Source organism: Periophthalmus magnuspinnatus, chromosome 5, assembly GCF_009829125.3.
Source record: "Periophthalmus magnuspinnatus isolate fPerMag1 chromosome 5, fPerMag1.2.pri, whole genome shotgun sequence".
Taxonomy (NCBI): Eukaryota; Metazoa; Chordata; class Actinopteri; order Gobiiformes; family Gobiidae; genus Periophthalmus; species Periophthalmus magnuspinnatus.
Window position 1 is genome coordinate 22681765 of NC_047130.1, and position 26527 is coordinate 22708291.

The 26527-nt window shown below is 37.9% G+C and overlaps 1 protein-coding gene across 1 annotated transcript in view; it reads left to right on the plus strand.

The window, feature by feature from the left end:
- Positions 1-26527, plus strand: part of syn2b (synapsin IIb) — a 111096-nt gene that overhangs the window by 1130 nt on the left and 83439 nt on the right. The gene's annotated exons all lie outside the window — the stretch shown is intronic.

A 26527-nucleotide genomic window follows, 5' to 3' on the forward strand; every position in this document is an offset into this window, starting at 1 on the left:
CGGTTTGGGATTCACACTTATCCACCCAGCTCTGTCTCCTGCCGCCGTGCGTTTCCGTCTTGAATGTTTAACCACACGACTGTCCATGTACTCCCATTGTAACGCACGCATACTACTACTACTACTGCTGCACACGCTCTATAGAGTGATTTCCATTCCTTGACAGCGCATCATGGCTAACAGATAATACCCATGACTCATACATCATGCACTATCATACGAGAATCCAGCGCTATTGAAAGGTGAAGCCTGTACTACTCCATGTTGCTGTGTGGATCCTGATAATGCATTTTATAGCAATGATTATAGTAATGTAGCGGGAAATTGTTGTCTGTTGTGTGTCTGGCAGTGAAAGGCAATTGAGTTGAATGGGCAGAGGTTTAAACCGTTGTTGACCTGTGCTGATAAAGACACGGTCATACTTAGTAATTCTACCGGGCATGTTTGTGAGTTACACAGATTTGCAGAACACTGATGGATTTTGTGAATGGTTGGATTAATGCTTGGGGCTTTATCACAAAGATTGTATTACAAATCGGTAGAGATGTAATGATAACCAAATCTCCATATATACTGGAGCGAGTAACAGAATTGTGGATATTAAATACATTGGCAAGTCTTGAGTGTGGATCATTACTGTCATTTTCTGAAGAATTAACATTTAAAAGTGCTTTATATTTTATCATGTAGTCTGCACTGAAAGGAAGCAAAGGATCATGGTCTGTGTAGTTCTTCTTTAATACCCAAAAACTACTAATGAATTATGAATTTTGATTGATTTTGAACAAAAAATCACTCAAACTGGATAGAATTTGATCTTCCTAGATTCATTATAGAAATATATTTATCTATAACCAAGCAGAAGACCATATGGTGAAATTAAGAAACTGCTATTATTATGTGTGGGAAAACTAGATTCTATTGTCTAAACATCTTTTTTATTATTGTTGCTGTGGTAACAACAGAGCTATTGACTGTCAAGCCTTTACATTAGCATTGAAATTGTGCTGGTTGCTTTGCTAGTATAATATTCTAGGGAGTTCTTCATTTGCAAGGTACAACAAAAATACTGGCATTATGGGATGGAAGCCAGCCTTTATTTGTTTGAGGATTGTTATCCGTGTTGGATCTCAATGACAAGATGTTGGTGTAAGGAAACCCAGCAAATTTCTTCTAGTTGTTTATTTTCTGAACACTGAGGCTACCGTAGGCTGTAACTCACACCAAAACAAGAGCAAAACAACAGCAGTCTCAACTCACTAGAGCCAGTCTCCGAAACTGACCAGTGACTGACCAATAGGACTTTCACATCAACTTGTCGGCATAGCAACCAAGAGTCACATACAAAAGTAGTTACATAAACAACAAAGTGTCAACTCTGAACTAAACACAAAATATCACATCATTACAATACCAATTCTTAGGTACTATATGACGCTCTTCAAATGTTTTTTTGTTTTTTTGTGCTAAGATTTCCCCTGAGATTTGAAGCAAAGATGGCGGAAAAAGCCAAATCCCTCTCCACTGTATTATATGTGTGATGACATGAGCTGAACATTTAACCAGTCGCCACACCACTCTTGCCCTATTAAGCCTCAGATCTTGGTTTGACAACATTTGAATGCTATTCTCTATGACCATAATCTTCTGTATCCGGTCGTGTTGCACCAAAACGTGGTTCAGTCATGCAACAGGGATTTGGAGCGAGCTGCATCATAAATAAATAAGAGGATGAGAGAGTGGTGTGGACTGTCTGGCATGGGAGATAGGGAGATGTCAAATAGGTGTGGGTCTGTTGGTCTTTGAATATAGCTTCAAAACATATGGAGACTAGAAGCTAATCGATAATGCATCAACAATAGCAAAGAGCCATTCCTTTGCATTGGATATGGTTTAGTCCTGGTTTAATCCTGATGTAGTCCTGGTTTAGACTTGGTTTAGTCCTGGTTTAATCCTGATGTAGTCCTGGTTTAGACCTGGATTTATTTGTTTAGGTTTAATTTATTTCCCATTTTGTTGTAGTAATAGCATTTAGTACTAGTAGTTAATAGTACTAGTAATCATTTTGGTAGTAGTAGCTGTCATATTAGTAGTACACTTTAGTCTTCTTAACAGGCAATGTCTGAGCACTAATCAAATGCTACCTCCTGGATGAGCTGAGGATTCCACCTTTGAAATTCAAATTATTTTCTGGCACAGGGTACACTGCCTTGTCTCTAAAGATTATTGTTAATTATTATTACTGTTTTGCCAGGTAATGGTAAGCCTGCTTGTACACATTTTTCAATATTAGTGTTTTGGCACTAAAATACAAGATGAATATGTTATGTTTAATGCGCCTCTGCAAATAACATCTCTTATCTCTATGGAAACCTGCAGATGACATACCTCCAAAATTAGTGCATGTTTAAGTTGCTTCAAAATTGCAACAGTCTTTTCCGCTCAATTGTTTTTCTGATTTGTACTACTACTACTCTGACATCTGTGCTACAGTCATATATGAGTACTACATGACAGGCACACAGGAGTAATGTCATGTGATTGGCTGCTCTGCAGTAATCCTGCAGGTGTGCTGTGCGTGAGCGCTGTAGTGGAGAGCATCTATCACTGACATAGTGACATGAATAGGGAGACTGCAGATTCACATCAAAGTGAGTGGCAGTGTTTCTTAATAAGGTTTGGATTTAAACAGTTACACCAAATGAGACCCCCCTATGAGAGTTTGAAAGCCACTGTTTGAGCAAATTGACTTCATTAATTTGATTTAGTGCCTTGCTGTATTCTTCGTTTCCACTGATTCAATTAATTATATGAATTAATTCTACTGTATAAAATATATTCTATCGGTATGTGTCCCCTTTTACTTCCTCCATGTGATAGTGTCACTGCATTAAGTATTGAGTATCATCTATAATAAATAAAACTTCAACTTCAACCAAGATATTTAAGGTAACATTGCAGCTTATTTCTGATCAAATAAAATATAATAAAATAATAAAATCAAAATCTATATTGTCTATCGCTAAAAGCTAATGCCAAACATGCCAGTCATCAAGTTAGATAGGTAGACCCGGATCCTGTCTGAAGATCTGTTTTGAGTGCCTGGGTTCTGCTCCGCACTCACCCCCTGCTCTTAACTGGTTGCCCCATTGGCATTTAGGATGAGTCAAACGCAGATGACAAATGTCCCTCACAGGCACAATTACATTAATCTACCAAAGCGTCTCTAATCTCTATTCATACTGCACACTTCAATTTTATGTTTTATTATCAATCATCATTTATAATAAAGAGCTTCATTTTAAATTTTCACTTAACATTGTGAACAACTGAAGCCATTGTCCATTTGAATCTGCTATGGTTTAATATAAAGCAAAACACAATTCCTCAGAGGTTTGGGGTATTCATGAAGAAGAAAAACCATATTTATTGCTATAATGAATCATATGAGAAAACATAATCCACAGTGTTTTCCCATTCTAAGCCATTATTTCCTTAAAGCTTTGTTGTGTAGCAGGTCAACAATACTTAATGTCGAGAGCCGAGCATAAATATTCATGCTCATATTTTTAGGTGGGATGCTTGCTGAGATGTAGACTCCTCAGAGCCACAGAGACATCCAGCTAAATGCTATTGATTTTGCATTTAGCAGAAGAGGCTGCCTCATGCTTTGTATGGAATAACTTGCATTATTATGGTTGAAGTTTCCCAGCGACCATTAATCTCAAGGTCTAAAGGGAATATAATTAGAAATGTGATAAATGCTTTAGTCTGGATTAGACTTTGTTTACTATCGGTAAATAAAATAAAAGCATGGTTTAAAGCTGATCTAGCCTTGTTTGAGTGCTAGTTTGATCTTGAATAAGTATTGGCATTTCTGTCTGAGTAGTTCTTGTTTAGACCTTGATATAGAAGTATTGATTGAGCTGAAGTTGGTCCATTCTAGTTTAAATCTCTGTATTCTTATCCCAGTAGTGTCTATATAGAACTCAGAGATCCACTATGCAGCTTGTCAGGTAGAGAGTCTGTCACCAGTCTCCATGGATATGTTATTGCTTTGCCTGGAATGTTCCACTGTATGACATTAAACGTATCTTCATGGACACAAGCAGGTCACCTTTCATGTCAGATCTGTGGAGAGGCTCGTGGTAAAAGAATACATGTTTTTCCACGTTATTTTTGGCTATAAAAAGGCAACAGAGCGAAGTGTACTGTCATACTGCGGATCATTTCAAGTTAATCATTTATGTAGCGACGAACTATTGGCAGATCCCCACCAGGAAAGTTATACAGTGCACCTTTAAATGAAAATGAAAAAAAAAGTAATTCATGTAGCGCAGAAAGACATTTATCTTTGTATTTCCCACTCAATTAAACTGTGAATATAATTGAGATTTTATTACAAATGGGGCTTCAGACCAGGAGACCGTTTCATGCCTAGATACATGCACCAAATAAATTCGATAGACTGTATTAGCCGTCAGTCAGTTACAATTAACTCTATAAACATTCAAATAGGGGCTGCAGGGACGTTTTATTATTGCACTAAACAGTAAAAAGTGTAGGAACTGTACAGTTGGTAGCCATGTTTCTTTTTTACGCTCCAGTGAAATGGCCTCTCAGTCCGAGTAAGAGCCTCAGAAGATGGAAAGAAATCAATGGATATTTTTAACTAACATCTATGTATATATAGATCATGGACTAATTACAGAATCAAAGCATTATGCAAATCCTCTCCTTTCTAGTAGGAATAGGATGTGTGAAAAATTTGCTACTAGTTGTGATTGCTGTAGACCTTGAATGTCACTGTTTGAACACAGTATTTTCTTACACACAAATAAGCATTTTGTATTAGCTCTTCCTTCAGATTTCCATTGATAACATAGCTGTTAATAATAGGGTTAGGCTTTAATGTGTGGTTTCAGTTCAGCCTAACCCTCTCTGGTCATAGTTTTATGAGAAATGTTTGTTTCAAGTCCTATCAAGGTAATAACTTAAAATAAACTACTAATCTACTTCTAATTATACTTGCTGAAATTGTAGTATAGTATATAAAGTACACAATCAAGTAAATTTGATTGTGGCTTTTATATACAATACTAATCAAATTTTTAACCATAAAAAAGCTATACGTAATTTGTTTATTTGCTTTTCTGGGTTTTGTGGCTTCTAGGTCATGATAATTACTTTATCAACTTATCGTTCAATATATGAAAGCTGAAACAATATATTTTGGAGCTCAATATTTATCATGTGTACAGTTTCTTTGTATTGGGGTATTTTTGTTTTTAATATAACAACATTTGAGCTGTAAAAGGTTGAATAAATGACTTCTTTGGGAAATAATTGTTTTATTCTGTTATTTGTTTTGCAGCTCAGGCCTCTTAATAATACTATCTTTTTAAAAATGGTTTATCGCTGCGTTTCTTTGTAGCAACATATCATGCTTCATAAATTGTTATTGTGACAGGCCTAGTGGCTGCCATATTCTTTGCATATAATAAAAAAAGACAGCAAAGATTCAACAATTAGTTAAATGTAAATGTAATAAACCGGTAGTTCATATACATGTGTGGTTTGCTTACATATGGTATTTCAATTAAATATGATTTAATTCAAGTCATGTTACTACATAACAAACAAAATTAGATTTATTAGCAGTCCCTTTGGTATTTGTATGAACATCTGTAATTATCATAAGTCACTTTCAGTGCCTTGTTCTAGTTTACTGTTTGTATAAGCGACTCAGACCCATTGAGTTGATGAACAGGAGAGGCGTCCTACACGGGGCTGTTCAAGGTGAAATCTGCATCTAGACGAGGATCAGAGCCAAAGCAGAATACAATGAAGCGAGGGACAAGAGGGAGGAGCCAAGGGAATCTTCAGATACTGTCCCAGGATTCTAATGTGATGTCTGCAGCTGTGCATAATCCTGCAGGCCAAATTATACAACCATTCATACAGCCCCTTCATTCATAGGGATTGTACTTAGGTTTTATGCTATCCTAAAAATCGTGAGTGTACAAAGAGGAGAGGGAGGAGCAAAGGGAGTCTTCAAATACTGTCCCAGGAAGCTAATGTGACGTCTGCAGCTGTGTGTAATCCTGCAGGCCAAATTATACAACCATTTACTTAGAGTGCTTTCAGGGATTTGTTCTGTAGCAAAGCCAAAATCTGCTAACCTTTTATCTGATTTATATTACATGCAAATTACATTTTGCCCCCCATGACTCTGCTAATACTGTGGTTGTGCCTTTGTGCTTTTGGACACGACTCTTTCCTCATGTCTCAAAGGTATGATTACAGCCACATTTCCATTAGTTTGACCCATGGCAGCTGTGGCTATAGAAAATGTGAGGGTAAATTGACCAAATTGTTGTACGTGTATTGTAATGATATTGATTTGTGTTATTATATAAGGAGAAATATATAATGCATTATTTGGCATACTATTCATTTCTTACTAGTGCTGGCAGAGGGAGCCCGGGGAGTCTCCAAGCAGTGGTCTGGGATGCTACCGTGACGTCACTGGCCTCACTGTCTCTCTTCAGGCGTGTTTCCTTTTGTTACCACCCTCACTCTCTCTCTCTATTTAGATGTGTTTCCTTATTTTACCACCCTCTCTTACCCTTGCTCCGTCTGTCTGTCTGTCTCTCTCTTTCTCTCCCTTGTGTTTCCTCTCTGACTCTCTCTTTAGGGATGCCCCCCTCTCTCCCTCACTCTCTCTCTATCCCCATTTCGCCTTTCGTTTCATGGTGCTTCCTCTGGTCTCTTTAGGTTTATTTTTAGTATTCTCATTTAGTATTCTCTTTTCCGTTTCCTCTCTCTCTCTTCTAATCCTCTCTGTCTCTCTCCGTGTGTTTGTCTGTCTCTCTCTCTCTCTCCTCTCTTTCTCTTTAGCCTCATTTCCCCTCTCTCTCTCCTTTGTCTCCCATCCTGCCGTGTCCCAGTGCATGTGCATCCCTTTAGGAGGAAGTGCTCCTGGTTCGTGGCTGTAGTGAAGTGATGAGAATGGACGTGTGTGATTCAGCGTTTTCACCTCAAAGGACACATCTGCTCCAATTGCACTGCTCCTCTCTACCCCTCCTCTTTCATCTACCGACCTTATATTTTCACGGGGAAAATAAAATGAAAGCACAATGCACTAGGATTCATAAGAGGAGAATATTTTGGATCGGTGACTTTTGAATGTGGCTTGTGTGGGAAGGTACTTTTGCTTAGACTGACACACATGATTTGGATGAAAACTGCAGGTTCCGGTTGGTTGCCTGAAGTAAATTATTCTTTCAACTGGCACAAATTTTGAAGCTCGAGCCAAATCTAAAATCCACTGTTTTGTTTGAGCCTTCTCATTTTGACTCTTTGGCACAAACTATTTCATTTATTTTTTTTTTTGGCATTAGCTTCACACCCGTACATGTTATGAAGCTCAGTTGATTGCACTTATGAAATTATATTGTTTTTTTTGACAAAACATCACCTGCTGGCTTTTTGGTTGTAGTTGCTCATGTAAATAGATATAAACTCCAAAGGAAACGTGCATTAACTGCCCATCTTTTAAGTATTAAATCATTTTTTTGGTGATTTTGAGCTTACACTATTCATAGTCTTGGCTGTTATATGTCGGTGAAAAGTGATGCTGACAAAAACTGCACATAAGGCTGCATCTAGAGTGTAATTCTTTAGCGCTAATGGAGTGATTGTGGCATAATGGTCACTAAGCGCTCACCCTCAAACAAAATGGTTGCTGGTTGCCTCTTTCCCACAGCACATGCACTATTGTTGTGTTCTTTGGAAATGCATTTCTCACTTTTGGCACACAGAGGCTGCATCAGGAACATAGACTGTATAAAGAAGTAGACTAAGACTGAGTGTGGTACCACCGATAGCGTTCGACTCCAGTCATATTAAGCTTATTGAGGCTAGCGGTTATAGGGGCGAATTTAGAGCCGCGTTGCATATTAAGAATTCCAACCTCAAGTATCACAACCACCAAATTCATTTATATATACAGTCTATGGTCAGAAAGCACATCCAACATAAATATCTATCAAATATCTAGCTGAATGAATCTTTTGTCAGTGATATATATGCTTAGCTTGACGTTCAATATATATTCAATTTCACTGATGCTTTTTTGATCCAGGTTTAATAAAACGTGTGAGGTTTTCTGGAGTGAACAGAAGGTGCAGGTGTGATGAAGGTGGGATTCTGTCTGTTTCTGTCAGTCCTTTACCTACACACATGCAGACACGCACACACCTGCCAGTCCCTGACAGCCAATTACACACCTCTGAGTTCACACGCAGCACTTTTCACAGATTTACAGCTTCACGTTTCTGCTGACCATGTTCACTGTAAAAATGAGCACTTATGGTCAACCACTGTAAAGATCATTTTATTAGTACCACTTGCTTCACACCAGAGGAGAGGGTCAAGTGAAGCTATTATGTAGAAGTCAATGGTGGTAATTTGACAGATTATTATGATCATTTTTAAATTTTCTATTACTTAAGTCTAGGTTCACACTTTGGATTGGTCCCGCTTTGAATCCTGTTAGTCCCGAACTATAAACTTGTTTGGTCCGGTTCTAGTCTTTGTTTAGTTCTGGGGTAGTTCTGGTCTAGTCCAGGTTCTGTTCCGGGTCTGCTCCCAGTTTAGTCCCAATTTTGAAGTGTGGCACGTGCAAATGTACACACACCCTTAGTACTGGTTTAGACCTAGTTTAGTTCTGGTCTTAAATGGGATCAGTATAAGTCAATATGGCCAAAATTTGTCATCACAATATACAGAGAAAATTTGCAATAACGATAATTGACGATATACCTAAGGCTGCTGAACTTTAAAAAAAATAATATTTATACTTACTTGTTTTGAGCTATTTAAGTTGTACTTCTACTCGTCACGTCTTATCTTTCTCATTATAACAGTGTTCAGCCTCTGCAGAGCCAGGGTTTAAGTCGCTCTAGGCTTTAGCATTAGCAGTCCCTGTCTGCCTCTCAACTGAGAGGAAAATCAGCTGCAGTATGTGTATAATTATATAAAAATATTCAAGATTTCATATCATCCCCCATATTACATTATATCACCAGCAATATGATTTGGCCGAGCCCTGGTCTTGATGGTTCATTACTGATTCATTTAGTCCAGATTTTTATCCAGATTTAGTTGAGCTCCTGTACATGAAAACCCTGATATTTCCTGAAGTTGTTTGAAAATGACTGCAGTAAACAAAAGGGATTGGTTTATTGCTGGTTTGGACCTGGCTTGGTTGCAGCGAAATGTCATTTTGTGCCTCAGCTGCATTTGGAAACACACAACTCAGCGCTGCCCTTTCTGCAGCTGGTGGCAATGTCATGCTACTTTAATAGACCACTATTACACTGACCTCCTCATGTCACATAATCACAGCTATTACAGCTCTGTGTTTGGGCTTCGGTAAAATATCTGTCAGACACCTCTTGTACTTGAGTCATATTTAGTAGTAGTAGTGGTGGAGTAGTGGTGGTGGTTGGTGGTAGTAGTATACACAGCCCTGCAGTACATTTCAGAGACAAACTCGGCAAGTGTTCCATCTGGAGCAAGATCTCATGATTGACAGCCTGACAGATGTGGCACATCTATCAGACTGACCACGCCTGTCACCGCGTCTCTGGAGAAGAAAGTCCCATGTGTGAGCAAAGGTAAACGCCCCCTCGTCTCTGCTGATGGTCCGTGCTCCCTGCTTTCTGATTATAATAGCCTCTTGTATCCATCTGTTGTCGATGCGTTTGATCATGTTTTGTGTTTGCCCTTGGCTCACATATGGGACTCACTTCTCCAGAGATCGCCACGTGACGGCAGGCGTGGTCAGTCTGATACATCTGCCAGATCTGTGAGACGGACCACGCCTGGGAACAACAGCTGATAAGAGACACGTCACAGCAGTGGGCTGACATCTCTGACGAAGATGGAAGTCCTACCACCAAAACATGTCAGATAAAAATTTGTCTTATTAGAAGAAAACACAAATTTTTGTTACAAAGAGAAGACAAAATGAATTTTTCTAAACAGACTGTCATGTAGTGTTGAAAGTTGCATTGCATAGTCTGAAAAATGTTTTATATGGCATCAAAATCAGTATAGTTTATCAAGCCTTATCCCTAATATCAAAAACTGAGTTGGAAATTTTATTATCACATTATAGTACTAGATGCAGCAGTAGTAGAAATGGTACTAGCAGCCTAAATAGTAGTGGTAGTGGTATGATTTATCTAGGCTGTATAAATTTCAGTATTGTCTGAAGAAGTATCCAAAAGCTAAATGTTGAACTTGTTAATTCATAGTATTACAATGGTCCATTATTCTGTGTTATTTATCAGACCTCACCTCAAAATTTGCATAATTACAAACATAATTTTACCAGCCCCAGTGTCTGTTTCAAAATAACGATAAGTGTCTTTGTCTCACATGTGCTGTTTGACATTTTTAGTGGTCTATCCTGAGTCCCATTACCCCAGACTATTAGCAGCTCCTGATTTGTGGGCTTGTCTTAACTGCCTGTATCAATAGTCCTTAATAACCGCTGGGCAGGTTTCTTCACAGCCATCTCCCAGGAGCTCCAGATCACCTATTACAGTTAAGTCAACAAGGAAGTTAGCCTCATGAGGTAATTGAAATAATCTAGAGCATGTGATCAGCTGGTCATTTCCTCAGCTATTTTTAAGGTTAAGATGACATTGATTGTCCAACAGTCAAGGGAAATTTCTTTTAATCAAATAATCTACTTTAAAGGGCCAATATTACGCTGCTTTCTGATCTATATTATAATGCTGTATCCTCGTCAAAACATATCACACATGTTTAACACACAAAACCTGCATATTTAGGTTGATTTCATCTCACACAGAAAACACTGTTCCACCAGAGGAAGTCCACTGTGTTTTTAAACTCCACTCACCTTCACTAGAATCATTTCGATTGTTTCAGCCCTGCAGTTACCAATTTCTACTGAACAAAAGGTAAAGGGTAGCTGTTAACTTGAAAACTGTCACTATAGGACATCACAGGGTGGAACAGAGCATTCTGAGCTTTGGTGATGTAGACAGAGTAATAACCCAGGATGACTTTAACGTGTGAATGAAACAAAATACAACCTCAGGTATGTTTTTGAGGAAGTAACAGCATTGTAACATGACTTAAATCTCGCAAGAATGCAATTTATGCAATATAAACAAGACAAACAAAACGGTGACTCACTGCTTAGCACTTTTGGCTCACAGCAATTTCAGGGCCTTTTTGGCAATAAAGGGCCATCACTCACCGTTGAAAACACACAAAACGCTTGTGTACTTACCCTCCTTCTATTGAATATATGACCAAAGGTTTGTGTAACCTCTAGTTGCTATATAGTTGCACGAATCACAAAACTCCTTCAGCAGCCAGAGTATAAGTAATGAATTTGAAAATGGTTTGTGCTGCATTATTGTGCTGCTACTTGGACATATTTTCCCTTCATGTACTTGATACCTCGTGTATATTGTGGTAAAGAATTTGTTTCTAATTAATCAGTTTTTGATTCATTTCAGTAACCAGAGAATTGGCTGTGCTGTTGTAAGCCTTTAATAACTCTGACCACATGCAGCAGCTGTACATTTCCTCACAGAGGGGAGCATGTAATGCAGTGGGTAATGGCATGTAAGTGTCCAGCTCCAAACGTGTTTTGTGTGCATTAGTAATAATGTAAAAATTCAATTATGAAGAACAATTACCTTGGCTGCCTGAAAGATCCTCTCACAGAAACACAGAGCTGATATTGTAGCTTTTAAATTGAATCTGTGCTCAGTGTGACCTTTTCTCAGGTTGTAGGGCATCCATATTGTTCAAACCTCTTCACACTTTGATGAACAGCCTCTTCAGCCAGACGTGAGGAGCTAACACTAACAAGCACACCGCCGGCTATAGCATTCCTGTATGAACCTACTGCAACCATCAATCTGTAGGTTAAAACTATGTTTGGTTTCCACAGATACCCATTTTTTCCATTCTGTTTAAAGAGAGACTGGGACTTGTCACAAAGATGGCATTCAATGGAACATTTCAGACACCACAGAAGTTACACAGTACACCTTTAAGTTCTTTCTACTTTGTTTCTTATAGTTTCGTCATATTATGTTATCATCACAATTTACTAATATAATCTCAGCATTTTGTAAGTGTAAGTCCTCAGAGCTCCTTGTATTTCCTCCTTGCTCCTTGTATATATTAAGGCAGAGGCTTAATATATTCTGTTGATATTTGTACCACGCTGACACTAACCAACATACTGACCTTTACCTATAGTGGTCACAGTGGAGACATAATAAAACATACAAGACGGGAATGGAAGTTTACACATTGGAAAATAAGATGCCAAGTCTATTGATTGTATGTATAGCATTCCAGTGTACGTGTCTCTGTTGTATTGGAGATTGACCGGTTACTATGCACGAGGCATCTGTATGAGAACCTTAAATGAGACCAATCAGCATCTCCACCACAGCCCTGTGTTGCTATAGTAACAGCATCTGGTACATCACAGCATCTGTTAAAACATTATGTCAATATGTTAATCAGCAATGTGTTTTTGCTGTTTACTTCACTTAACAGTCTCCATTTAAGTTTCAGAGCAAAGTGTGTTCAGTGGAAAATTATTACTCCTTTGCTAAACTTTTTTCTTAGATTTTACTTTAATTTTAAGATTATTAAAGGTGCACTATGTAATGGTGGAGTGTACACCACCTACTTGTTCCACATGGAATTAGGCTTGGTTATCATGCATTTTATTCAATTATAGATTGTTTATTTATTGCTAAAAAAAACCCCAAAAAACAAAGAAATACATTTTTACTGTAAGTGGGGTGCCCTCTCCTCAGTGTGGACTTGTAACCTGGTTCTGTCCGTGGACATGGATAAGTTTAATGTCATACTGTGGGGCATTCTAGGCAAAGGAATAATATCTCCATGGAGACAAACAGGTGGAAGATCCAATACATTTTTGTGATACTGTTCATTTCATTTCTGTTTATTTATACAGGGAGAGCCCAATGAGAGTACCAGACTCTTTTTGATGAGCGCCCTGGTAAAATACAGAATAAAAAAAATAAATAAATAAATAAATAAACTAATCACTGCACAGTTCAATTTAAAACATTAAAACTGGAGCAGGAGTGATTATAATTGTTTATCATCAGATCATTAAAGTGCATTAGTGGCACGTATGTATCCACTTTTGCATGTCCTTGAAATGTATTTAGTTTTTGGGAAGCAAAATAACCAAAATTATCTTTCGTCATCGGCATATTCATCACATCTATTATATTGGTTTTCATAGATGGACAAAACATCATTGTTGTGCCACTTCTGATTCTCTATCAAACTCCAATATTTATTTTTTTTGTTTGTTTGTTTTTGAGCTTCAAACAAAGGCTCATTTTAAAGAGCATTCAGGCTGTGGACACATCCTTTCATGAATGTAATGAAATAGTGCAAACACGTTTCCTGCCCAGTGCACTCCTCACAGCTGAGCCCTGCAGCCTGTCTAAAGCAAAATACCCCTTCAACAAAACAGAATACATCAAACCAGGAGGCTAGCAACAGAAAGTATATGTCTATTTTACACATATGCATTGCCTATTACCTCTAAGTTGTTTTTCGTTATTTATTTAATTTTTTTAAATAATATTTGTACCAACTTTTCTTCAAATCATTAGACTTAATTGTGTAAAAAGGGTATTTGATTAAATTTAACACAATTTATTTAAATGAAGGATCCAAAATAGTTAGTTACAAACTTGACTGGATAAATACCTAGTTTTTTATTTATTTATTTATTCATTTATTATTATTATTTATTTATTTTAAGTAAAATTAATTAAAGATCAGCCAGTGTTCAAATACATATTCCTTTATTTTTTTGAAATACTATGACCATTTCAAGTGGATCCAGAGAAAATTCAATGAGGAGATTTGTGGATGTTGTGAAGGAGAACCTAGAGTTGAAAAGAGATCCGTCAAAATAAGATTGCTTTATGTTGTGACTTGTTGCTTTTCTTACAAAGGGGTGAACAATGGATATTTTGTCGTCATTTTTTCCTGGGCCTTCAGCATGGTCCCTGACTGTGACTTTGTTATGATGACGCTCAGAACAGGATTTTGCTGCAATAACAACACTTACAACTGAATGAATGCTAAATATGTCTAGTACCGTCCTGTGGGACTTTCCAAACAAACCATTAAGATCTCCCTGGAAACATGCAGATGACAGACACTCCAACAGAAACATAGTGCATCTTTAAGTAACTAAGCTGCAGTACATATTTACTTTTACTATTTACAAGTCCATAAAACTCCCCATATGCAGTATTGTAGCCAGTCCATATGATTTACTTTATTTTTCTTCTCATCAAACCACACAGTGACCCCCGAGCTCCATCCATAATGAAGATGGCTTTGGGGGCGGGGTGCTCTAATCTTTGAAATCGACCATTACCAGCAAAGCACTGTAACAGAGGACAGTATGGAGGGTTTCATCAGAGGATAAGTGCAATCATTCGCTATCGATTCACAATGGATCTTTTTCATGTTGTGATGGTCCTGAGCCAACAGACCTCATCTCTGTAGGGGTGAGTCTGTCCTCTGCTCACGATGCAGCGCAACTTTTGTGTATTTCGGTCAGGTATTTCTACAAATAAGAAAGAAATTAATTTGCCAGTGAGTGGAGGTGGCCAAAATCAAAAATATACCTGGTGTTGTATTGTTTGTTCACACTTGTTTCATCAATCCCGTTAATGAGGCTATCTTGCTCTGAGCCTCAGATATCGGTCCATTTAAATTTTCCCCAGATTGTTACGTCACAGGTAGAAATCCCATGTCATTCACATTGTTTAAATTGCTAATTTTATATTATTTACAGTATTTTCATGTTTTATTCCCACTGTTGCTTATACAAGTTCTTGAAGTTCTCGTCTGACTGAGTGCTATTTTCTAGAGTCGCTTGAAAGTTACAAAAAGTAAGGCCAAAATATATTCTTGTTTTGTCTTCAAAATTGAATCTTTTGACTATAGTACACAGACAGGTTAATTATGGGGGATTTGGTATTGTTTTATGCTCGCTGCCAGATGCATATAATGAGTATGAGACAAACAAGCCAAATGTGCTGTACTACAAAATAAAAAAAAAAAAACAAAAAAAAAATCTGTGAAACAAATATTTAGTGTTTTCTGTGTAATTACAGCTGAACCAAAGTGAACAAAGCAGCTGGCTTTTCGAAACATCCCACACCTGCCTCTGTCACAGTATGAACACATTTTTATCTTTGCACAAAATTAGATGAGGAACAACTTCATGGATTACTAGCATCCAAAGTGTAAAAAAACAACATATTATTTATTCTAGATTTTCTTTTTAATTCTTTTCATTCTTAATCAGTTCGATTTAACTAAAAACTAGCCTCATGTATTCCTCCAAAGTCTGAACTCTGCTCCTAACCACATACGTTTACTAATTGGAGGATTGGCTGTAGACCTCTCTGTAGACTGTGAAGATGACCCAAGCATATCACTGATGATTACAACAGATTGGAATTTAGTCTAGATTAAAATTTGATTCATTTTAACTAATCAAATACTAATCTGCATCCCATGTATAAGGCAGTAGTATGGCTGGATATCCAAGTAAATGCTGATATAGATGATAGATATAGACACATTATTGCTTCTTAACTGTATATTTCACTACTATATTTTGGTTAAAACACAGACAGAATATGTGTTGTTTTTTTTCTTTTATTGACCACATCTGCAATAAACTCCTTTTCTTCCCCAGTCTCGTTTTAGATTATATTATTTTGTTTGTTTTTGAGTCACTTACTTGATGATCCACGGACAAGCTCCTCTGTTGTGACTTTGTTGAGCCCCAAATGTGAATCTGGTTCAGACCTCAATAATTAATTATTATTGTTTTGGATTCTGTTGCGTCTCCTTCCAGGTGTTCAGTTCACTTCACTGTCGGGCCACTGCCAAAAGTTTCAAAACTATACATATAATTTTAGAAAGTGCATTTGTGTTTCATTTTGTGGGTGTGTATATGTGGGGGCTATGAGGCGTTCAGGTGTGTCTAGTACCTGAACACCTAATATAGGAATGAGTAAGGGAATGCCATCTTTGATAAATTAATTTGAATTTGATACTTCCATTCATATTCATTCACCCGTGTTAAACAAAAAGAGAGCCCACATCATTGTATTATCATTAATTAGCTCCACACTGGGCCAAATCTCTGTAAAACGCTTCCATGTTTGGTCAAAGTTGAACTATTTTTCTCATGTTTTCAGATTAACAATGGAAAGGACAACTTATTCTGGGTTTCTCTCCAACCGCTCTTTGAAAAAAAGGGTCTCCACAGACCTCGGCTCCCGCTGTTGTTATAAATTATTCCCATTGTCACGAATTATGTTTGTTTCACATCTTCACAGCGACATCATCTCCTGTCCTCGTTGCCGTAGAAACGTGCTAATTAGATTTTCCCCTCATTTTAATTCAGCAGTGGAAAACACAAAGCAATATTGTTTTAATTGCAATTGGTCGTCATTAAAAATTCCATCACGCCTCGCCAAAGGTCAGTATGGTAATGTTCACAGCCTAATAAGATTAACATATTCAAATGTCCATGTCGATGATGCATGAGCGTTTAGTGAGCAATGATAAGCTATGACTAGGCTCTGATTGTTTAAAAGTTCAGGACCAGCTTATTCAAACATTTGACATTTCTTAGCCTTTAAAACCGGCCATATTGACTTGTATTATTTGTATCTTCAGTTTGCAATAGGATGCATGACCATAGACCGTATATATAAATGGACATAGCTATGTGCTAGGATGTGAGCTCCAATTCACTTTACATTGAAAAATTGTTACCCCTCTCTCTGTAAATGGTGCAGTGAGCCTCGTCATTTGGTCTTAAAATGTTCATATTAATGCACTCTACATGATCCTGGTATTTTTATTTTGCTATTGTAGATATGATTCTCCTTGACAAATGAGGGATTACACCATCCCATTCTCCTTACAGAATATATATGTATACGTTACATTTAAAATGAGTGGATAGAGTGCAGCTGTCGCCTGTACAAATTTAGTGAGTATTGTTTTATTTATCAAGGGTTAAAGGTGCATTTTGTGGGGTTTCCTCCACCTGATTGTATCCACTGAGATGTTTTGCCTTGAATTTATCGATCTCCATGGGGACAAGGATGTGATGCTACCAGGCCAAACAACAGGCCATTTGCAGAGAGGCAGCCCCAGCTCACCGTAAGAATGGATGTATTTTTCAGCAATTATAACAATCTCAGCAATTAAATCTCCATGGAGACCAAAAGGTGGAAAATTCCCAGGATCTTTACAGGAATGTACTTACTTTTTCTTTAGTTTCACTGGCATGATGATATAGTGACCACTATAATAATCCACATGCATCTTGAGCTGTTGTATTTCAGAGCTTATTTAAAGGCCCTATATTACAATATTTTCTGATCTATGTTAGAACGTTGTTCCTCCTCAAAAACATACCCAGAACTTTGTCTTGTTTTATTCACACATGTTTAACACTGAAACCCTGCATATCTAGTTATTTGTTCAAAGAGAAAACACTCCTTGTGATGTCATGTGGTAATGCAGGAAGTGGTTCACTGTGATTTTAAATTCCATACACTTTCACTAGAATCATTTGGATGATTTCAACTCTGGAATTGCCAGTCTTTACTGAACTCAAGGTAATTGACAGCTGTTGACTTAAAAACTACTACTTCATGACATAACAAGGTGGAAAAAGCATTTTGTGCTTTGTAGACAACCCATCATTACTCAAACATGTGAATGAAACAAAACAACTCCGGCTATGTTTTTGAGAAGGTAACAGCATTATAACATGGCTTAAAACCCACAGTCAATTCTGGTGCCCCGGTACAGAAGATGAGTTTGTTTTGTATGAAGTCCCTTTACGGCCTGCATACCTCCAGTCTGGGCTCTGACAGTCTGGAGATCTGAGTGTCTGCCTCCTTCCTCTGCTCCATTAGGACCAGGTCGATGTGAGGAGCTCTGTTTGAAATGAAAGGTGCATCTGGCCGACACGGCAGCAAAGAAAGATCAAGGACGAACAGGAGCAAGCTCTATAAAGAAAGCATTTAATAATATCCAGTAACCTTACAGTGAAAAGAATTGTATAAAAAAAGAGATTAATTATCGCAGAAAAACATATGTGAAAAACAATGGCCCTGACAAGCTTCTTGGCCTTGTTTTATAACCATAACCATAAATACAGTATGTTTAGAAGTGGGAGCCATATATATCGTCAGGTGGATAATACTGCAATTGTTAAACTGGTATGGGAAATTAGATTATGTGGCATCTATCATAAAAAACTGTTAATTTGAAATGAGAAATAAAACTAACCTGCTGTGTTATCTTTAAAGTAATGGTATTCATGGGTTTCAGCTTCCTCTTTATAGGCACCATTTTCTTTTCTTTTTTTCATTTACAAATATTAGAAGACCAAAATTTGCCTTTTTAAAACATGTAGATTACTTTTTACCCTTCAAAGGATATAGTAGTTTGTATTGAATAGTTAATTGCTATGGTAACAGCACTAATTTTTCATTGCTCCAAACCCATGTTGTTTAACTTACCACTCCATTTATGTTCAGTAGAAACCACATTTACATGAACATTTTAGTTAATTTTTGATGGATTGTCATAATATTGTCTGAATATATTCACTGGGATACTCCAAAAAAGTATTTAGATAAAATTATATTCATTTTTGCCCAAACTTCACTGTGTTTAATCAAAGATCATGTCCACATGTTGGCTGCTCTGACAGAGAACAAACGATTCTGGTCAATTCTTGGATTGTTATATGGTGCCATTGTAAGCATGGTTGACCATTCAAAAGATATATTTAGCTTTTAATTGCTAATTGCTATGGCAGTGGGCCTAACTGTCATCATTCTGTAACCCATGGATTCATTTTAGAACCATGAGCTTGCTGCTTCAATTATTGTTGAAGTCCACCGTAATATAACAAGACCTTAGAGACTGTAATATTGTAGTGGTGCAAATATTGTTATTGCACCCCTAAAGCCAGAGAGAAATAAGGCACGACGACACTCAAAACGGGTTACAAAAGCAGAGATATAGTTAGCCTGAAGGTAGAGTATACAAACAACCTCAGTGTAGGAGAGAACTGTCACTTCCAGTTTTCAATCCATAACCATTTGGTCATTCGGTTTGTAATGACTGTCGCTGATTCAAACATGGCAGTATTATTGGACTGGTGTAGCTCTCTATCTCTGCCTTTGTTGTTTTCTCACACTGCCAGGCTCGATCTATATAATGAGAGGTGGGGATCTGTCAGAGGACTAGATAGGCCCGCAGCCAGGCTCACTAATAGCTGCCAGACGGAAGACGTATTTCACAGGGATACACCACAGAGAGGGAGCGCTAGTGCGAGAGGCGCTAGCTGTCTTGTACAAATAAAACAGCAGCAAGATTTAAGGCGGAACTAATGGGTTGAGTTCACGTGACATCGCAACATCCTTGAGACCTAGGAACACTATAGTTTAAAATAGAGCTGGAGGTCATTTCACTATAACTGTGATACTGCAGATTTTTTTGGCCTGTTTTTTGTTAACAACACTGTAATTACTTTGTCTTTTCACATAAATCAAAAACTGACACAATCTTCATCTTTGTCAGTATAAATCAACAAAAGTGAAGTTATGTTTTCACAATAGTTCCAGACAGTGGTACCATTAATCAACTCCAAAGATAAAGATGTGATGTTAGTCGTAAATTGAAATTACGTTAAGACATAAGATTAATATGGCAGGTTTGTGGAGCTAAATCTCTCATAAAGTTATGTAGGGCCATTTCTCAGAAGTACAGATATAATCCTGTCTTCTGCTTCCCTGTTGTTCCCCCTACTACTACTGGCAATTCTTTCAGAAGGTACACAGTGGGTAAACGTTGGGCACGCTTCAAATAATCTGTTAGCAGAGAGTATACTTTAATCATAATGCAGCTCTTTGTTGGTTCCAAGAAAGGTCGACATAATTTAATCTGGTCACAGTACTTAACGCAGTATTTCCCCACAGACGTCCATGAGAGTAATAGGGTGCATTGTTTACAAGACTGATCATGTTAATTACTGATATAGATGCATGCTAATTATCAGTGATTTGTATAATTATAAATGTGTGTGTGTGTGTGTGTGTGTGCTCTGGTTTGATATAGTATATAACATTTAGCGGAGTTGTGGGCTGTACAAGGTAACAAATACAGTTTTGCTAACATATTTAATTCTTTGCATAATGGCACATAGTATATTGATAATTTAATAAGATATAATTTTATATAAATAGTTATTGCTTTAGAAAATATTATGTCAGAAAATCAATGTCAACTCTACCTATGTGTTTTGTGCATAGTAGAGTTTGACCAGGAGTTAAAAACTTTTGAAAAGGTATGGGCTTTGGGTGGGGATAGGGGGTAGGTGAAAACACATTTTGAGCACTCAAGCCTCAAATGCAAGACAGTACAGGATTACTCAAACATGCGTGAATCAATCGAAGTGCAACTTTAACACAGAGAAAAGACATCACAGCTACATGAGCCCATACGAACAACATCTGCCATTGACCACAAATAAATAAGAGACCAAGAATAACTACAAGTAATGCACCATCAGGGACCTTTAAGTCTGTGCAGGGAAGCACTTCAGTTTTACGTTCTATTAGTGTTCTATTGCTCATTCCCTAAGCATGTGTGCAGTTTTGATTGCACATTCCCAAAGCATATGTGCAGTTTGATTGCACATTCCCTAAGCCTGTGTGCAGTTTTGATTGCACATTTCCTAAGCGTATGTGCAGTTTGATTGCACATTCCCAAAGCATATTTGCAGTTTGATTGCACATTCCCTAAGCCTGTGTGCAGTTTTGACTGCACATTTCCTAAGCATATGTGCAATTTTAATTGCACATTCCCTATGCCTTTGTGCAGTTTTTTGATTGCACATTCTCTAAGCCTGTGTGCAGCTCTGATTGCACATTCTCCTAACCTATGTGCAGCTCTGATTGCACATTCCCTAATGAAAGTTATACATTATGAAAGTTGATTTAGCAGAATTCATCTACTTTAACATTTTTACAACTAGCATGAAGTACCCTATGCTCTTTCTTCAATTAATTTCAGTATTTCAGTTATGTCTTCTGGTTGGACTGTCTTGTGTGTATGAGTCATCTGTTTGTGGGTGTGGAGGTGGGTGCTCTAATACTAATCACATTGGGTGCATTGTGTGAAAGATGAATGGGTTTAGAAGCAGAGAGATACAGTCCTGACCTTGGAGCGGAACTGTTTCAGTAAAGAAAACTGTACAGAAATGCCAGTTTCAGTTGCTCCATTAGCTCCGCTTTGTTCTTACTCTTAAATTTTCAAACAGACCAGAGCAGTGCTTGGATGAAAATGACTCAAAAGTAACAAAGGAAGTGCAGAGTAGAAAGTGAAGGTTAGGCAAAACACACTTGAGATTTAAACCTAAAACTGTCGGTTTGGTGCTCAAAGACAGCGTTGGCCTCTAAATATAATCCTACAGGTTTGTAATTTGATGATCTAATTACTGCAGTAGAAAAGAAGTAATTGGACTTTTAAACGTGTAAATGCTGTATAATAAATGCCAGTGTAATATGTGTCTTTTTCTGTGCCCCAAGATCTAACAAGTAGTGTTTTATACAGATAGATTCTTTAATATTATATGACGGAACAGACTTAAGAGACGTCACCGAATTCAAAGACAAATGGAAGTTATTTCATCTACAGCAGTTTTGGTCAAAGCGACGAGAAGAAGCAGAATTGCATGTCACTTTTCTCTTCAAGCTAACCCATATTGGCATCACAGAAGACCTCCATTACTCATCTCATCATACTCATGTTAAATGTGCTGTACTTGATATTTGCAGTCTGAAAAATTTGAAAAACATGACTAGTTCAGACCACTGCAAACCTTTTTAAAATGAAGTTATTCCTAGCTAACCTTATGAATTCAGAGGATCCTGTCATTTATCTATTATCCTATTATTTATGAGCACTTTTCACAGCTTGCAGGGACCAGAGTGGAGTTTTGCCGTCACGGGTGAGCTAACAACAATTGTGCTAACCATATTTCCTGATTATTGGACAATAAAACAGTTTGTAATTAGAGACGCCACACAGCTGACATATTTTGACCTTTTTTTTTTGGTTTTTGCAATATCACAGTACTGGACGGAGACACATTTTGCGCAGATACATGGGAAAAATTGTGTACAAAGTCTTTAATATGGACTTTTTTTTGTTTAAATGAAGTGTTGCTTATAGGCTCAAATTGTACACATAAATAAAGTTGTCTGTGAAAAAGTACTAAGACTAAAGTATAAATGAAAGAGGAAAATATTAGGAGCATATTACCCTTGTTGTGTCTATATTCTGGCCCTTCCGTCTCTATGCAATCTAAGAACACTTGGTCACATTTTGCTGCGTCAATAGCTCACTTCGCTAATGCACTCTCAGGGCAATCAGGGGCCACTTCCAGCTGGTTCTTTCAATTACTCTTAATCAGCGCCAATCACCTCATGATTGGGTTAGTAGATAAACAACATTGTATAATTACAGATACACGTTCACTTCTACTATTATTATCATCGGTCTTAGGTTTTTTTTCTGTTTTGTGTGCAATTTTGTTATTTGGAGTGACTGTGGTGCAGTGGTGCCAACAACCAGAAGGTATTTGTTTTAAACCTCACTCAATCACACACATTTGTTTAATGTTTTGTATTAGGGCATTTCTTCTACGTCGCTCACTGTTGTTTGCCTGGGATTCTTCTTCAATACTTTGATGTGAGATGTGAGTCTGGTCAGTGGTGAATCTCCCTGTTTTCATAGAGGTGTGATTGACAGGTGGATTAGCCAATCAGGGACACACATGGTTTGTTTGTATCAGAAGAAAATAAAGAAAAAAATATCACAGGAGGCTGAAAGACATGGCGGATTTCTGCAGAATCAGTGACCCAAGCACTAAACTCTAAACTTTTAATCTGAGGTGAGATACATTGATTTTATTTGTAAATTATAGAAGACCAATGAGCTCCTTTATTTCACATGCGTCACTGAATAAAAAAACAAAGCACGGTTGGCTGGGTTCCAGACGCAATGGAGGGCGTGTGGACTGGACTGATAGCAATCTGTATCAAAAATACAGAGAGATATCATCTTCCAGTCAACACTGCTGTGACTGAAAGGGCATCCTGCATAAAAGAATCCAAATCACATGAGAATGGCAACCCCACAGCTGAAAATTCCAAAAGCTTAAAATAAATTCATGCTTTTTGTTATTATTTTTAGTATAGTATAGTATAGTATAGTATAGTATAGTATAGTATAGTATAGTATAGTATAGTATAGTATAGTATAGTATAGTATATTTTTAATTTCAAAATGGGGAAAAGAGTTGGACCAATATTGCTATTTCTTTTAAACAATTTTGCTAATGGACCCTCCTTGCTGTCATTGTGTCGAAGGCCTTATAAATCAATGGTAAGTAATTGAACCAGTGCAGTGATGGCAAAGTGGATGCCACGACACGTCTGAGGGAATAATTATTGCTACAAAGAGGCTTCTCCAGCTGCCTCTGCTCCCTCCAGATAACTGTGTGTGGGCCTGTGCACTGGAAGACAGAGAATGTAATGCTACTATTACTCGGAGTGTGGGAAACTGTATGAAGCTGGTCTATGTTATAATGTGGTTTCCTCCTGAAAAACAGACCTGGACTTGTGCTAAAACTGTAGCTATATAGGACCTTTAAACATGACTATATATGGTTTTCAGTGTTTATTTCATGAGCTTAATGAACATAAACAAGAGGCTTTTAATCGTTGTAAATTAACACAAAAAGTCACATTTCTTCCCATTTTTCCTGCTTTTACTGACAGAGGATTGGCTGTAGACATCTCAATTGAAAAGACCCAAACTGATCATTGACAATTTTACACAGTCATAAGGGAAACATTTTTATCACTTTTTAAGTTTGTCAAATCATGGATACTACAAAAATATAGATACAGATTATAATATTGTTTAATTTAACTCAATTCCACTTGTTTTAGAGTTGGATTAGACCTGGTTATTAAGACTTGGTTTAGTCCTGGTCTTGATTGGTCGTGATTCGAGATGTTCTTAGTCCTGGTTTAGCTCTTCTTGGATGGAAAATTGTTCCAACTTAGTCCTGGCGTTGTTAAAACCAGGTTTAGTTCTGCTTTAGACCTCTTTTAATCCATATCCTGGTTTTCCTTTAGCCCAAGTTTTGTTTAATCCTCGTTTTGACATGGTGCAAATGTTAAGGTTTTAAGCCACATACATATTCACATATTTGTTCCTTAGTCATCCTATTTTAAACACTTTATTTTGTCAGTTTAGGCACAATTTCAGGAGATAAATATTGCTTCGTTGTTGTGAAAATCCCATTCTCTGTTCGTGAAATGCACAGTTGCTTTATACACTGCGGGGGTTCTTCTTCTCCTTCTCCTACTTCTCCTACTTCTCCTACTTCTCCTAATTCTCCTACTTCTCCTAATTCTCCTACTCCTACTCCTTCTTCTTCTTCTACTCCTTCTTCTTCTACTCCTTCTTCTTCTACTCCTACTCCTTCTTCTACTCCTACTCCTTCTTCTTCTACTCCTTCTTCTCCTCCTCCTCCTTCTCCTACTTCTCCTACTCCTTCTTCTTCTTCTACTCCTTCTTCTTCTTCTACTCCTAATCCTTCTTCTACTCCTTCTTCTTCTTCTACTCCTTCTTCTTCTTCTACTCCTACTCCTTCTTCTACTCCTTCTTCTTCTTCTACTCCTTCTTCTTCTTCTACTCCTAATCCTTCTTCTACTCCTTCTTCTTCTTCTACTCCTTCTTCTTCTTCTACTCCTACTCCTTCTTCTACTCCTACTCCTTCTCCTTCTACTCCTTCTCCTTCTACTCCTTCTTCTTCTACTCCTTCTTCTCCTCCTCCTCCTCCTTCTCCTACTTCTCCTACTCCTGCTCCTAGTCCTTCTTCTTCTACTCCTTCTTCTTCTTCTACTCCTTCTTCTTCTTCTACTCCTACTCCTTCTTCTACTCCTACTCCTTCTTCTTCTACTCCTTCTCCTTCTACTCCTTCTTCTTCTACTACTTCTTCTCCTCCTCCTCCTTCTCCTACTTCTCCTACTCCTGCTCCTACTCCTTCTTCTTCTTCTACTCCTTCTTCTTCTACTCCTACTCCTTCTTCTACTCCTACTCCTTCTTCTTCTACTCCTTCTCCTTCTACTCCTTCTTCTTCTACTCCTTCTTCTCCTCCTCCTCCTCCTTCTCCGTCCTCAGCACATTACAGTGAGACACCTCAGGGGGCAGTCACATGACATTATGAGGTCTGTGCTTTGGGGAAACTGAAAGTGAGGAGTAAGTGTCAGTGATCCCTGTCCCACGGAAAAGAGAGAAGAATCAGGAAAGAAAGAGAGAGGAAGGAGAGGCTGGGATGGATTGAGAAAGAGAGCGAGATGGAGGGGTGTGGGCAGAGAAAGCGAGAAACACAATGTAGAGAGTTTGAAGAGAGGCAGAGATAAGGAGATGGAGTCAGGTATAGAGAGATGGAGGAAAGAGAGAGAAGTGGTGGCAGAAAGACACAATGTAGAGAGATAGAACAGAGGCAGAGAGATAAAGGGTGAGGTGGAGAGAGAGAGAGAAACAACAGAAAATGGAGAACACCAAAAATAGGGAGAGAGGTATAGAGACACATGGAAAAAAGATAGAAAAATAATGGGAGAAAGATTATGAGGAGGGTGAGAGATAGAGGAGGGAGATGGAGGAAAGACAGAGAAAAGGAGTGAGCAAGAAAGATAGGAAGAGCGAGAAAGAAGGAGAATGGGATAAGGGAAACAGATGGAGATAAGGGAGAGAGGGAAAAAGAGAGAGGGAAGAGACAATGACAACTAAATGAGAAATAGAGGAAGAGAGAGATGGAGGAGAGAGAGAGAAAACACAATATAGGGAAATAGAAAAGAGATAAGGAGAGAGAGACAGGTATAGAGATGGAGGAATGAGAGAGAAGTGGTGACAGAAAGACACAATGTAGAGAGATAGAACAGAGGTAGAGAGATAAAGGGTGAGGTGGAGAGAGAGAGAAACAACATAAAATGGAGAAGACAGAAAATAGAGAGGGAGAGACGTATAGAGAGATGGAAAAAAGATAGAAAGACGATGGGAGAAAGATTGTGGGGAGGGTGAAAGAGATAGAAGATGGAGATGGAGGAAAGACTGAGAAAAGGAGTGAGCGAGAAAGATGGGAAAAGAGAGAAGGAGGGAGAAAGGGATAAGGGAAACAGATGGAGATAAGGGGGAGGGGGAGAAAGAGAGGGAGAGATGAGAACTAAATGAGAAATAGCAGAGGAAGAGAGATGGA